Genomic DNA, 15,804 nt, shown 5'->3' on the forward strand with positions numbered 1-15,804 from the left:
TAATGGTGGCCCTTGGCTGGTGGTATGTGAGGAAACATGTATTCCATTGTAATGTACCTTTGCTTCAAATAAATAACTAATACTTTTTTTAAAGGAATGTCCTATTAAACAAAAACAACAAAATGACAAATGCAATAAAAACCCAGTCCTTCCTCACTGTAAATATTTCACTTAAATTCCATTTAAAAGAAAGGGTAAGCACTCTCGTCACCTGACCACTTTTAGCCAATGAGCTTCAGTTTTCACCCCTCCCCCCTCACTTCGTGACTTCGAGTTGAGGAGTATTGACGCTTGGCTGTGAACTGGTGTGGAGAGGCTAACAGGTAACTTTAAACTTTTGAATTTTTCCAGCTTTGTAGTCCAGCAACCAGTTAGATTTAGTTTTGTCAAGGTTTTTCTTTGATGTATATTCCTTGATTAAGTTTTGTATTTCAAGGTAATTCAAATGCTAAATCTAGCTTTTTTGGATGACACGTTGGGTATTTATTAGTCAAGATTAAATACCTAGTCTAACACATATCTTTTTAGTTAAACTGTGACATTTGAAATTACTGAGATGTTATTATTTACTCATCCCACTGTCTTCAGATTTTAAGCAATGCTGCAATATACGTGACATGCTATTAATGAGACATCTCAGATAACCGTGGTAGCTAACATTTAACTCTTTGGAGTGCAGATCACATGATAGGCCAAGTAAAACCAGAGTGAAGATGTCATCACGTTTAGTGCAGGAACAAATAAAAACGTGATTTTCTTTAAAAAAAAAAAGAAGATAGATCGATAGATAGATAGATAGATTGATTTACCTCTCCTTCCCTATTGTGGTGGATAAATAAACAAGAGCCGATCAAACAATTATATGGCTGTTTTGGTTGTTTATTAATAGGGGAACTTGTGGGAGTGATGGCAGGAGAGAGCAGTGTCTATAACAAGTTTTGAGATGTGAGAGATTTGTGACATTAAGTGTGTCTGGAGTGTATAGTTAGTTTGTAGTTAAATTTGGGTTTGATTGATTGTTTTGTGTGTCAGAATGGTGAGGTGAATGTCACCCTGACCCTGGCTAAAAAGCTACCAAAGGCAGACTGAAATCTAAACGCTGTCTCCAGGTGTGCAACAGGAATGATACACTAACTGCCTGCATTTTTATGTAAACATTTGTATAGAATGTGGTTTGTAAAATTTGTGCATATGTTTAAGAAATTTGAAATGAAGTAATGAGAAAAAAATCACTAAACATGTTTGTGGTTTTCATAGTAAAAAGTATAACATTTTCCTACTCTGATTTTAAGTTTTTGTATAATTTGTTTAGGTCAATTGTGATAATACAATATTTCAAAATTACAAAATAAATGCAGTCAGACATGTGAGGTTGTTCTGTAAAGAATGATGCCAAACAAGGCAAGGAAAACTGTTTTTAACAGCGAAATATAGAGGTATAATCAAAAGTAGTCGAAAACAGCCAATTATACCCTTGAAAGCACCTCCTGTAAAAGATCAGTTTTCACTGTAAACTACATTGAGAAGTATTATACAAATTGTACATTTTTTTCCCCTTTTCTGAGACGGTGCATTGCAATGAGGCAGCCAAGAGAAAAGATTAAACCCATAGATGAAGCTGATGTGCCCATGGCATCGTCCTCCCTCAAAGATGATGAGCAGGTGACTAATTTTCTGCTGTTGTAATTATTGCAACCTAGTCTAACACATATCTTTTTAGTTCAACTATGACATTTGGAAATACTGAGATGTTATTATTTATTCATCCCACTGTCTCCAGATTTTAAGCAACGCTAAAGTATATGTTACATGCTATTAATGAGACATTTCAGATAACTGAGGTAGCTAACATTTAACTTTCTGGAGTGCAGATCAGATGGCAAGTTTACAGTTTATCAGAAATATTTGTATATATCAGTTTTTTAAAATGTTTTGATAGGCAACGTAAAAGCAGAGTTATGATACATAATTTCAAATTTTTTCCTGTAAACAGTCATCACGTTTAGTGCAGGAACAAATAAAAACGTGATTTTCTTTAAAAAATATAGATAGATAGATATAGTATTACCTCTCCTTCCCTATTGTGGTGGATAAATGATAAATAAATAAGCTCTGCTTCCCATGGTGGTGAGGCGGAAAGAAGGCACAGCAAGCTGGACAGAAAAAGAAGATCGAAGTGAGCGGGCAGAAGAGATAGTGCTTAACAGGTCAGAAGGGTAAGGAGGAGCAAGGTTATGAAGAGCCTTGAAGTTGAGCAGAAGAAGTTTGAATATTATTTGGAATTTCACAGGGAGCCAGTGAAGTTCCTGAAGAACAGTGGTGATGTGCTGGTAGGAGGGGGTTCTGGTGATAATGCGAGCAGCAGAGTTCTGAACCAGATGAAGCTTATGGAGGGATTTATGGGGGAGACCATGCAAGAGAGAATTGCAGTAGTCAGTACGGGAGGTAACGAGATATGGACAAGAATGGACGGAGACTGGGTGGAAGAGAAGGACGTAATCTGTTTATATTGCGTAGATGGAAATAGGCAGAACAGGTGAGATTATTGATGTGAGATTTATATGAAAGTGAACTATGTAGGATGACACCAAGGCTCTTAACCTGAGGAGAAGGGAAAACCAGTAAATTTGTAAATAACTATACAAAAACCACCTGAGGAATTTCCTGCATTTTAGAAATGTGAAATTAAGTAATGAGAATGAATCGCTAAACGTCGTTGTGATTTTCATAGTAAAAAGTATAACCTTAACCTACTCTGATTTTATGTTTTTGGGTCAGTTATGTTAATACAGTATGTTTAAAATTAGAAAATATAGCAGTAAGACATGTGAGGTTGTTGTGTAAAGAATAATGACAAAGAACGCAAGGAAAACTTGTTTTTTTTAAAGGGGAAATATAAGGGTAAATTTTAAAAGTAGTCGAAAACAGCCAATTATACCCTTGACTCCAGAGGGTTAGCACCTCCTGTGAAAGATCAGTTTTCACTGTAAACTACAGTGATGAAGTATTACACAAATTGTACTATTATTTTTTTCTTTTTCTGAAACAGTGCATTACAATGAGGCAGGCAAGACACAAGTTTAAACCCAAAGATGAAGCTGATGCGCCTGGGGCATCGTCCTCCCTCAAAGATGATGAGCAGGTAACTAATTTTCTGCTGTGGTTATTATGGCAAAAATAACACAACATAGTTGTATGGATGTTAATAGTGAGGTTGGTAGACACAGTTCTTACAATGCTGGTTAATGTAAGATACATAAATTGTGAGGACTGTGTGTGTTTTGCATATATACATCTATCGAAAGATGGGCTCCCAAGTCAACATGTAACACAGACCCTACTATGTATGAAGTTGTCAGGTACATTATTAAGAGGACTGTGTGTGGATACTGTCGTGTGTTATCTTGGTTTACACTGAGGAATTAATTTTCTATCACTATTATTGCATTAGATTTGCCTCATTTATGTCACTAACCAGTGTAGCTACGTAACTGTATTGTAACGTCTCAACGTATCTGTGTTGAATGGATGTTAATGCCCTTTTGTGTTTGTTTGCACTACATTTCAGGGCACACTGATCTTCCTCATGTTGATACGCCCATGGCATCGTCTTCCCTCAAAGATGATGAGCAGGTGACTAATTTTCTGCTGTTGTTGTTATTGCAACAAGAACACAGTAGTGGTGTTTGGATGTTGATAGTGAGGTTGGTAGACACAGTACTTAGAGTGCTGGTTAATGTAAGATACATACATTGTGAGGACTGTGTGTGTTTTGCATGTGTAAATCTATCGAAAGATGGGTTCCCAAGTCCACATGTAACACAGACCCTACTATGTATGAAGTTGTCAGGTACATTATTAAGAGGACTGTGTGTGGATACTGTCGTGTGTTATCTTGGTTTACATTGAGGAATTAATTTTCTATCACTATTATTGCATTAGATTTGCCTCATTTATGTCACTAACCAGTGTAGCTACGTAACTGTATTGTAACGTCTCAATGTATCTGTGTTGAATGGATGTTAATGCTTTTTTGTGTTTGTTTGCACAATGTTTCAGGGCACACTGATCTTCCTCATGTTGATACGCCCATGGCATCGTCCTCCCTCAAAGATGATGAGCAGGTGACTAATTTTCTGCTGTTGTTATTATTGCAACAAGAACACAGTAGTGGTGTTTGGATGTTGATAGTGAGGTTGGTAGACACAGTACTTACAGTGCTGGTTAATGTAAGATACATACATTGTGAGGACTGTGTGTGTTTTGCATGTCTAAATCCATTGAAAGATGGGCTCTTCTTAAAATGAACAATTACAAAATGAGGTTTTAAATCAACAGGTAAAAAAAAGTTCTGTTCATCTGGACCTATCTTTTTCAAGAGGAGAAACCTTTCGTCAGTCATCCAAGAGACTCTTCAGTTGCTATCAACATCCAAACAACACTTGGGTGTTCTTGTTCTTGTTGGATGAGACTGAATAAGTCATTTGGATGAATGACGAAATGTTTCTTCCACTGAAAATGCTACGTCCGTATGAACAGAATCAACTTTTGGGGATTTACTTGCCTCGATGATTGAGTATGCATCAAGACGATGCTAGGTGATTTTATTTGTATTTAACTCATACTTCAACTCAAAGTAAATGAGGAGCGGTTATTCAGATGCTCTTTCGCTCAAAAAATAATGTCACTGTATCAGAAAGCATGCTTAAACAATGAATGCGAAACCGTGAAATGTTGGCTCCTACTGGATGTATTCATGCCACAAGGGCTGCAGTGTCTCAAATGAGTGAAGTTTCTGCATTACATGAAATCACTCAAAATTCATGGTACAAACTTAATGAACTATATTTTTTCAAGAGAACTGTATGCATGATGTAATGTCTCTAAACGTTGAATCTGTTCATCTGGACGTAGTGTTTTGTGGGAGAAACTTCTTCAGTCTCAGCTGACTGCAGGTTTCCCCAAACCTTATTTCAATTCAATTCAATTCAATTTTATTTATATAGCGCCAAATCACAACAAATGTCGCCTCAAGGCGCTTTATATTGTACAATAGATCGCACAATAATAAATACAGAGAAAAACCCAACAATCATATGACCCCCTATGAGCAAGCACTTTGGCGACAGTGGGAAGGAAAAACTCCCTTTAACAGGAAGAAACCTCCGGCAGAACCAGGCTCAGGGAGGCGGCCATCTGCTGCGACGGTTGGGGTGAAAGAAGGAAAACAGGATAAAGACATGCTGTGGAAGAGAGACAGAGGTTAATAACAGATATGATTCGATGCAGAGAGGTCTATTAACACATAGTGAGTGAGAAAGGTGACTGGAAAGGAAAAACTCAATGCATCATGGGAATCCCCGGAGCCTCACGTCTATTGCAGCATAACTAAGGGAGGATTCAGGGTCACCTGGTCCAGCCCTAACTGTATGCTTTAGCAAAAAGGAAAGTTTTAAGCCTAATCTTGAAAGTAGAGATAGTGTCTGTCTCCCGAATCCAAACTGGAAGCTGGTTCCACAGAAGAGGGGCCTGAAAACTGAAGGCTCTGCCTCCCATTCTACTTTTAAATACTCTAGGAACAACAAGTAAGCCTGCAGTGCAAGGCGAAGTGCTCTAATAGGGTGATATGGTACTACAAGGTCATTAAGATAAGATGGGGCCTGATTATTTAAGACCTTGTATGTGAGGAGCAGGATTTTGAATTCAATTCTGGATTTAACAGGAAGCCAATGAAGGAAGCCAAAACAGGAGAAATATGCTCTCTCTTTCTAGTCCCTGTCAGTACTCTTGCTGCAGCATTTTGGATCAGCTGAAGGCTTTTCAGCGAGTTTTAGGACATCCTGATAATAAAGAATTACAGTAGTCCAGCCTGGAAGTAATAAATGCATGAACTAGTTTTTCAGCGTCACTCTGAGACAGGATATTTCTAATTTTAGAGATGTTGCGCAAATGGAAGAAAGCAGTCTTACACATTTGTTTAATATGTGCATTGAAGGACATGTCCTGGTCAAAAATGACTCAAGGTTCCTCACAGCATTACTGGAGGCTAAGGTAATGCCATCCAGAGTAAGAATCTGCTTAGATACCATATTTCTAAGATTTTCAGGGCCGAGTACAATAACCTCAGTTTTATCTGAATTAAGAAGCAGAAAGTTAGCGGCCATCCAGGTCTTTATGTCTTTAAGACATTCCTGCAGTTTAACTAATTGGTCTGTGATACCTGGCTTCATGGATAGATAGAGCTGCGTGTCATCTGCATAGCAGTGAAAATTTATGCTATGTCTTCTAATGATGCTGCCTAAAGGAAGCATGTATAATCTAAATAGAATTGGTCCTAGCACTGAACCCTGTGGAACACCATAATTGACCTTAGTGTGTGAAGAGGACTCTCCATTTACATGAACAAATTGGAGTCTATTAGATAGATATGATACAAACCACTGCAGTGCAGTACCTGTAATACCTACAGCATGTTCTAATCGCTCTAATAGGATATTATGGTCAACAGTATCGAACGCAGCACTAAGGTCTAGCAGGACAAGCACAGAGATGAGTCCACTGTCAGAGGCCATAAGAAGATCATTTGTAACCTTCACTAAAGCTGTTTCTGTGCTGTGATGAGCTCTGAAACCTGACTGAAACGCTTCAAATAAGCCATTCCTCTGCAGATGATCTGTTAGCTGTTTGACAACTACTCTTTCAAGGATTTTTGATATGAAAGGAAGGTTGGAGATTGGCCTATAATTAGCTAAGACAGCTGGGTCTAGAGATGGCTTTTTAAGTAAGGGTTTAACTACAGCCACCTTGAAGGCCTGTGGTACATAGCCGATTATTAGAGATAGGTTGATCATATTTAAGATTGAAGAATTAATTAATGGCAGGACTTCTTTGAGCAGTTTTGTAGGAATGGGGTCTAAAAAGACACGTTGATGGTTTGGAGGAAGTAATTATTGAAGTTAACTCAGAAAGATCAATTGGAGAAAAAGAGTCTAACTTAACATCGATGGTACTAAAAGTAGCTGTAGATAATATTACATCTGTGGGATGATTATTGGTAATTTTTTCTCTAATGATAAGAATTTTATTAGTGAAGAAGTTCATGAAGTCATTACTAGTTAACGTTAAAGGGATTGTTGGCTCAGTAGAGCTCTGACTTTTTGTCAGCCTGGCTACAGTGCTGAAGAGAAACCTGGGGTTGTTCTTATTTTCTTCAATCAGTGACGAATAGTAAGATGTTCTGTCTTTGCGGAGGGCTTTCTTATAAAGCAGCAAACTATTTCTCCAGGCTAAATGATGATCCTCTAAATTTGTGACACGCCATTTCCTCTCCAGCTTACGAGTTATCTGCTTTAGGCTACGTGTTTGAGAATTATACCACGGAGTCAGGGACTTTGGATTTGAGGCCTTAGTTTTGACCGGAGCTACAGTATCCAGAGTCGTACGTAGTGAGAAGGTAAAATTATTAACAAGATAATCGACCTCTGTTGGAGTAGCGTTCAGATAGCTGCTCTGCTCTATGTTGGTACAGGGCATTGAAGATGATAACAGTGGGTGGATTATATTCTTAAACTTAGTTACAGCACTTTCAGAAAGACATCTACTTTGATAAAGTCTACCCTCCACTGCTGTGTAATCAATTATTGTAAATGTAAATGTTATCAGGAAATGATCAGACAGCAGAGGGTTTTCAGGAAACACTGTTAAATGTTGGTGTGGAGACGTCCTGCCCGGTGACGAACCTCAAAGTGGTAATCCTGCAACGTATCCAACCACCGGGCTAGCTGTCCCTCCGCTTCTTTAAAGTTGAGCAGCCAAGTGAGGGACGCATGATCTGTGCGCAGGAGGAACTTCTTCTCGTAGAGGTAGGGTCTGAAATGCCGGAGACCCAGAATGATGGGCAGCAGCTCTCGACGGGTGACACAATAGTTCCTCTCCGGTCTGCTGAGGGAGCGGCTGTAGCAGGAGATGACCTGCTCCCCCTCTGGGCCTTCCTGTGAGAGTACAGCGCCCACACCCGTGTTGCTGGCATCGGTGTCCACGACAAAAGGAAGCTGCAGGTCTGGGTAGGCTAGCACCGGCGCCTCAACCAGTGCAGATTGGAGCCGATCAAATGCCAAGGTACAGTCCTTACTCAAGTGGAACTCCTGGCCCTTCTGTGTGAGCCAGTGCAGGGGGCTTGCGATGGTAGCAAAGTCCTTGACGAAACGCCGGTAGTATGATGCTAGGCCAAGGAAGCTCCACAACTCAGCAGTGTTGCACGAAATGGGCCAGTCCTTCACAGCAGCCACCTTCGCAGGGTCAGTGGAAACCCCTGCTCCGCTGACAACGTGACCCAAGAAAGTCATCTCCTTTTGGAAGAGGTGGCACTTTTGGGGGTGAAGATGAAGGCCAGCCTGGCGGATCAAATCAAATCAAATCAAAATTTATTTATATAGCACATTTAAAAACAACAGTTTTGATCAAAGTGCTTCACAAATTAAAAAAAATAAAATAAAATAAGACAAATACAACGCAAGACGAGACAAACATAGAAACCAACCAAATGATAATCAAACTATCTTACATCAAAGCCAGAGTAAAAAGAAGGGTCTTTAAATGAGATTTAAAAGACTGAACAGTCTCAGAAGAGCGAATGGCAATAGGGAGGTTGTTCCACAGTCTAGGAGCTACAATAGCAAAGGCACGGTCGCCTCTGGTTTTCAACCTAGACTTAGGTTGCATTAAAAGCATCTGGTTAGAAGATCTTAGTGCTTTTATAGGATTATACAAATGAAGAAGTTCTGTTAAATAGCTAGGGGCAGTGTTATTTAAGATTTTATAAGTGAATAAAATAATTTTAAAATCAATGCGAAATTTCACAGGAAGCCAGTGTAACTTGGCTAAAACTGGAGTCATATGATCATGCATTCTGGCACCCAATAAAAGGCGTGCAGCAGCGTTCTGTACTAATTGCAACCGGTGAAGAGAGGAGTGAGGGAGGCCTAAATAGAGGGAGTTACAATAGTCCAGTCTAGAGGTAATGAATGCATGAATAAGCTTTTCAAGGTCCTTGGGGGAGAGGAAAGGCTTAGCTTTAGAAATTTGACGTAGCTGATAGAAGCTGGATTTAACCACAGTAGATACTTGTTTCTCTAATTTGAAGGCGCTATCCAGGAGTACCCCAAGGTCTCTTACAATGTTGGAGAGGTAGCTAGCAAGTGGGCCAAGGGTAACAGTTAGTTGGTTCAATGGAATATGGCTGTCAAAGACAATAACTTCAGTTTTACTGTCATTCAAGGTTAGAGAGTTTTGAGATAGCCAGGTTCTAACATCATGAAGACAGTTAAACAATGTATGCAATGGATCTCTGATATTCAAACCCAAAGGGAAATAAATTTGAATGTCATCGGCATAACAATGGAAAGAAATATTATATCTTTGGAAAATAGATCCCAAGGGCAACATGTACAGAGAGAATAGCATAGGGCCCAAAACAGACCCCTGGGGCACACCACAGAGAAAAGGAGCAGATGAGGAGGAGTATTGCCCCAATGTGATAGAGAATGACCTCTCTGAAAGATAAGATTTAAACCATGATAAGGCTGTGCCCTTAAGGCCAACTACTTGCTCTAACCTTGATAATAAAATGTTATGATCTACTGTGTCAAACGCAGAAGTCAAATCCAGTAAGACTAGAACCATAGAGCAACCTGAGTCTGTGGTTAAAAGGAGATCATTAAAAACTCTTAGCAAAGCTGTCTCAGTACTATGTCGAGGCTTGAAGCCCGACTGGAATTTTTCAGAACTACCATTGGAGTCTAAGAAGGTCTGAAGTTGTTTATAGACCACTTTTTGCAGGATCTTTGACATAAAGGGAAGCTTAGAAATCGGTCTATAATTTGAAAGAACACTGGGGTCAAGATTAGTCTTCTTAATAACGGGTTGCACAACAGCATGCTTGAAGGCAGACGGTACGCAGCCCGAAGACAATGATGCATTCAAAATTATTAAAATACAAGGCCCAATAGTATTCAATGCTTCCTTAAAAATATGGGCAGGGAGAATATCATGTGGGGAATTGGAGATTGTTAAGTGGTCAATTATTTCCTTTACATCAGAAAGAGTCACAGGCTCAAACTGCTGAAGGACAGCAGAGCATTTAGAAGCTGGAACTTGATGTGGAACTACCGATAAAAACGGGGCTCTTAAAGTAGTAATTTTTTCAATAAAATACCTTAAAAAACTTTCACAAAGAGCCGGAGAAACCTCCTTGTGTGCGGTAGCACGAGGATTAATCACAGAGTTAAAAATCTTAAAAAGCACGTGGGGCTTGTGACAATTGGTCAAAATAAGACCTGATAAGTAGGCAGATTTAGCAGCTTTGACAGTCTTCTGATATTTTGACAAACAATTATGGAGCATGGATAGCATGGAAAACGGCAGTCAGGTTAGCCAAGGCTTTTTCAAAGTCTGTCACATGGGCGAGGAGGTCATCGAGGTAGACCACACAGCGGTCGTGGGGAATGTCAGCCAGAACCCTCTCCATTAGGCGATCGAATGTGGCTGGGGCATTGCAGAGGCCGAAGGGCATCACCTTAAACTGCCACAGTCCCTGGCCAACGGAGAAAGTAGTCTTTGGGCGGGCCTCTGGCGTCAGCTCCACCTGCCACTAGCCACTGCGCAAATCAAGGGAACTGAACCAGCAGGACCCAGCAATGTCGTCGAGGGCATCGTCAATCCGGGGCAATGGGTAGGAGTCCTTGCGTGTGATGTTGTTGAGTAGACGATAGTAGACACAAAACCGCCAGGTACCATCCTTTTTCCGAACCAGTATGGCCGGGGCTGCACAGGGGCTATTCGAGGGTTCGATGATGCCCGCCTCTGTCATTTCCCTGATCTCTTGCTCTGCTGCGGCACGCTTGGCAAGGGGAAGGCGACGAGGGCGGAGGCGGATGGTGCGTGCATCCCCAGTGTCAATGTCGTGTTGTACCAGGCTGGTGTGCATGCAGTCCTCATCCTTGGCTGCAAAGATGTCGGCAAAAAAGTCGAGCAACTCCCGCAGCTGCCGCTGCTGATCAGCCTGGAGGCCCTCGCAGCTCCTCTGGTATAGGTCCTCGACAGCTTGCTTGGTCTCTGTGGACAGTTGCTGTACTGCTGGTGAAGGAGAGGCCCCTTCCACTGCCAGCGGCGACAGGCCCTCAGGCTTCCTGACGCTGGCTGAGAAGGTGGAGGCAGGCAGCAGCACTTCCTTGGTGTTGTGGAGCTTCACAGCCTCATGCCCAGGTACAGGATCACTCTGGACACGTCTACTGTGGCCTCGCATTTGGCCAGCAGGTCCAGACCAATGATGCATGGGTCCTGGATGCTGGCTAGCCAGAACCGGTGGTCGACAGTGCAGTTAGCAACAGTCACCAGGAGGGATCTTTCCCCTTAACTCTGGTGCACTCCCCCGTAACTGTAGTGATGTGGAGCTGAGTAGGCTGCCAACCCTGCGATCTTGGGCCATCCATACCAGGGAGGACTCTGGCCCGTACCAAGGAAAGTTTGGATCCAGTGTCTATCAGGGCTCAACAGGTGGTGCCGGCAAGGTCACAGTCCAGATACAGTCCCCATGTCTGGCCCAGCCGGCCGACCCGCCAGTATGATTTGGAGGACAGATTGGTGGTGGGGGGCAGTTCCTCCGTTGTGCCACCATGCCTTAGTTTAATGGCGGCTGGGGTGCCAGGCTTCGTGGGCTCGGTGCTGGACAGTAGCGTGCAATGTGGCCTGGTTCTCCGCATTGATGGCAGTTGTCCCTGGATTGGCCACCTGCTCGTCTATTCCCTCGCCGAGGTCACCAGGGTGGTGTGATGGTGGTTTGGAGGGCCATCTCCTCCTGGTTGCTCCTTTTGTAGTACGTTTGACGCACTTGGTGACTTGTGCCAGGGCTGCATGCACCTAAGCTGAGCACATGCTCCACTCTTTCTGTCTCAGTTAGAGCTGCTGCCAGGGTTTTTGGTGCATGCAGACGGATGTGCTCTTGTAGTCGTTTTGGCTGGAGACCCCGAACAAAAGCCTGGAGAGCAAGCTTTTCCTGTGCTGCAGCATCAAAAGCAGGGTACCCGCTTCGTGCGTAAAGACAAAGGTCTGCAGTGTAGGCACCCACACTCTGCCGGGGGCGGCTGGCCAGTTTATCTCAGGTGTCATCTGCATGGGTACGGAGGCCAAACCTGCTCTGCATTGCTCTGGCGACAGCAGGCCAACTTAAGCGCTCTTCTAGCTGAAGATCTGTGAGGATCTGCAGGGCCCTGCCTTCCAAGGCGAGAGCTACTTGGACAGCTGTCTCCTCTGTTGACCATCCGTTTATCTGAGCGGCCAGCTGTACCTGGATAAGGTAGGTCTCTGGAGGTGCCTCCCCATTCTAGCGTGGCAGCTTCATGCTCCCCCGGACAGGAGCCCCTGATGGCAGCGCCGGCTGCACTTGGTCCAGGAGGCAGTTGGAGTTGTCCCCCTCAGCTGCCAGCAATGAGGGTGTGCCGCTCCCAGGCATCACCATCAGCGGAGGCAGGCTGGCTGCTCGTGGTCCTGGAGCCTGCAGCATCCCTTGGTGGCTCTGACAGCTCCCCAGTGGGCAGGGGTGTGAGGCTCCATCTGGTAAGCCCAACAGATCTTTCCCTGTCTGACTTGCTACTGCCCAGGAGTCTCCCCGCTTCTTCGGTCGTGCTCCATTCACCGCTTCCAGGCGGGTGATAAGCTCCTCAATCTTCCTCAGCTGCTCTTCCTCTTTCAGAATAGTGGCCATGCTCTTGGAATCCCACTTCTGACACCAATGTGGCAAGCAGAGGAATCTTAACAAGGAAGCACCACACAGAGATTGAGCTTGCTGTTTGACCCCAAGCTGGTGGGGGAGCTCTTTATTAAACACTTGCTTGTGCTACACTGTGCTTCGAGGGTCAATGACAGCATAACAGAACTTACGGTACTGCATTCTTTCTATAAAACACTAACTCTCAGTGACTTGTGCCGCAGTATAAACACAACAGTTAAGAGAACAGTTGTATTGTATTGTATTAGAGATGACACAATACCACTTATTTACGTCCAATACCGATACCGATATCATAAATCCGATATAGTCTATTTTATAATCAATAAAACTGTTTTTTAATGTCTTGCTGCATTTTGTATAACTTCATACGAAAATTTTGAAAAGCAAAACCATAAAGCTATGCAGATTTCAAAAACTCTTTGGTTGTGAAAAAAAAAATAAGTGCAATATTAGCACAAAATAATGTTTATATTCAACAACTTAAAAAAGAAATAACAGGTTGTAGAATGGACCCTTTTATATTTAAAGCTTAACATAAATACACATCCAGAGCAGAAAGCAGTGCAAATAAATGCAAACACAGGTTCATGACACTCATCTTTTATCAAGATGGATGTCACGCTAAGCTGTTACAATCATATTTAACCTGAGACTGAAATTTGTGTAATTTAAAAAAAAAAAACTTTTTTTTTTTTTTTTAATTACAGGTGTACATTTAAATTACAGGTGTACATTTTCAAAATGGTGTTGTCTTCAAATAATAATAATAAAAGTGTCCACGTAAAGTAAAGTTTTTCTTCTTAAAAAAATAAGGCAGAAACATAGAAGGTTATTTGACCAGCTTCACCTTTAAACTCTGAGTAACCTTAGCCAACATTATTTTGTCCATTAGGCTAAAACAGTGTGTTCATCAAACATTTTAGTGCAAAAAATAACAAACCCATTGGATTCACAATACCTCCATTCTTATATACTGTCCATCTCTTTCAGGCTTGGTAGCTAGTGAAGTCCTTCGAGACTGTAAGACCAGACTGAGCAACCTGCACACTGCCAGGATTGACTAAAAGAAAGCCTATGGCTGAATGCCTCACACGTGGATCCTGGAATGCTTAGAACTATGCGAGACCAACAGAACCCTAACAGCCTTCATCAGGAATATGTGGATATTAACAATAGAAGCCAACTTTAAGCCAACTCCACAAGTCACCATCAAGTGCAGGATTTACCAAGAAGACAACTCAGTCCCCACTGCTGTTCTACATAGTCCAAAACCTCCTCAGCCCTATCATTGAAAAGACTTCTGTAATAGAACTAGTACAGAATGGAGAACATTTTAGCCACCACCTCTACATGGATGACATCAAGCTGTATGCCAGGGGTGAACAGGTTGGATGGTAACAAAGAAAACAAAGGTAGTCAGAGCTGAGGGGATTGTACTACCAGAAGACAACATTGCAGCAAAGATACTGATAGCTTCCAGACCTCTGGTAGAGTACCCAAGCTGAAAGGATAAAGACGCTTGCAGGGCGAGTGGCGAATTTTTATATATATCCAGACTATATTGCCAAAAGTTTTAACTTAGACATCCAAATCGGGTGTTCCAATCAATAAGGGTATTCCAAGAGGATTATGGTGTGCAAATATCCATTAGGGAAAACAAGGCAACTGTGACTATGTACTGACATTTAATAAGTATGTGAAAATGAATCTCCTCTGTAATGTGTTTTATTTCATAATGGACCATAGGTTTTAACTTGTGAATGAAGTTAGGAATAATCATTTTGAATAAGAGTGTGAAGGCTCCTCTCTATCATCTCATCACACCAGCTGCACCATGAATTCCAAACTAAAAAAGCCATGTGCTTAACATTTCTCCCTAGAGAGCCATTTCAGCAAGGCAAACTTCTCTCTAACTATGAGATGTGAGACAGCAGCCTGGGTACATAACTGTAATTCAACAGGTTAAAATAAGAAGCTTGCGATCATAACTTTGTGTATGTAGGACTCTTTCCCCCCTACAGATTCTTAATCCTTTTCATTGCTCTTTAATGTATTGAGTGGGAGTTTTTTTTATTTTGTAACAGCAATGCTTCCTGGCTTAATGAAAAGTTGGACAAGAACAGTATCTGGATCAACTGGATCTCTACTGACCAGTGATCATGTGCACTGAAAGTGAACATTTCTGATTTTATTATTTTATTTTCTGTGCACTGTTTCAAATTCTAAAAGTTTGGTTATAAAAATTAGAGATAGTGGATAAAAATCTATATATCTTACAATATGTCTGACATATTTTAAAGTGGGGATAAAACTGTACAGTTTTATCCACCAGGGATGGGGAACATTTAAGAGATTTTATATGTTAAGTCTGACATTTTACGATTAATTTAAAAACATTCAAATTTGATGACAGCAGCATGTTTCCAAAACATTTGGATGGGGGCAAAATAAAAAGGCTGGAAAAGTATTAGAAAGAAACAGTTGGAGGAACATTTGACAGGTTAAAATATTAAAAATCTTAAAAGATTAATTGGCAACAGGTCAGTAACATGATTAAGTCTAAAAACAGCATGTCAGAGAGGCGTTGTTTGTCAGAAGTAAAGTGCAACAGAGGTTCACAATTAAAGAGAAAAAAAAACAAAACAACAAACTTTCTACAGTCTGTGATACAATGCTGTTTCTCATTGTGAAATTATAAAGACTTATAAAATCCAGGAAACATAAGATAACCTTTCCTGGATTTACTTTTAACCTTAATACCTTTTCATCTGCTGATAAGATGGAAAATATAAAGCCATGTCTGGGTCCTTTACTTAAATCATTTATCACTTACTAGGCAAATTAAAAAAACAAATAACAAAAGGTTTATCTTTATGTTTTGCAGAAATGCATCAGTAGTATTTGTGACATTGTTCTGGTATTTAGTTATCGGAGCTGACCAATCGTCCTTAAAGTCTGTTCCCAGTAGAGATATACAACACTTGTCTGGCATTAAGAGAAAGTCTGATGCTGAATTT

The 15,804-nt window shown here is 41.3% G+C and overlaps 1 long non-coding RNA gene across 1 annotated transcript; it reads left to right on the forward strand.

Moving 5' to 3' along the window:
• The first annotated feature begins 273 nt into the window (after positions 1 to 273).
• Positions 274 to 14,640, forward strand: LOC120439950. Its single transcript, XR_005612869.1, has 6 exons — positions 274 to 323; positions 1,566 to 1,662; positions 3,050 to 3,142; positions 3,569 to 3,633; positions 4,060 to 4,124; positions 13,778 to 14,640. It is a non-coding gene; the product is annotated as an uncharacterized LOC120439950 (long non-coding RNA).
• Positions 14,641 to 15,804: the final 1,164 nt, after the last annotated feature.

Source organism: Oreochromis aureus, linkage group 4 (assembly GCF_013358895.1).
Source record: "Oreochromis aureus strain Israel breed Guangdong linkage group 4, ZZ_aureus, whole genome shotgun sequence".
NCBI classification, from domain to species: domain Eukaryota; kingdom Metazoa; phylum Chordata; class Actinopteri; order Cichliformes; family Cichlidae; genus Oreochromis; species Oreochromis aureus.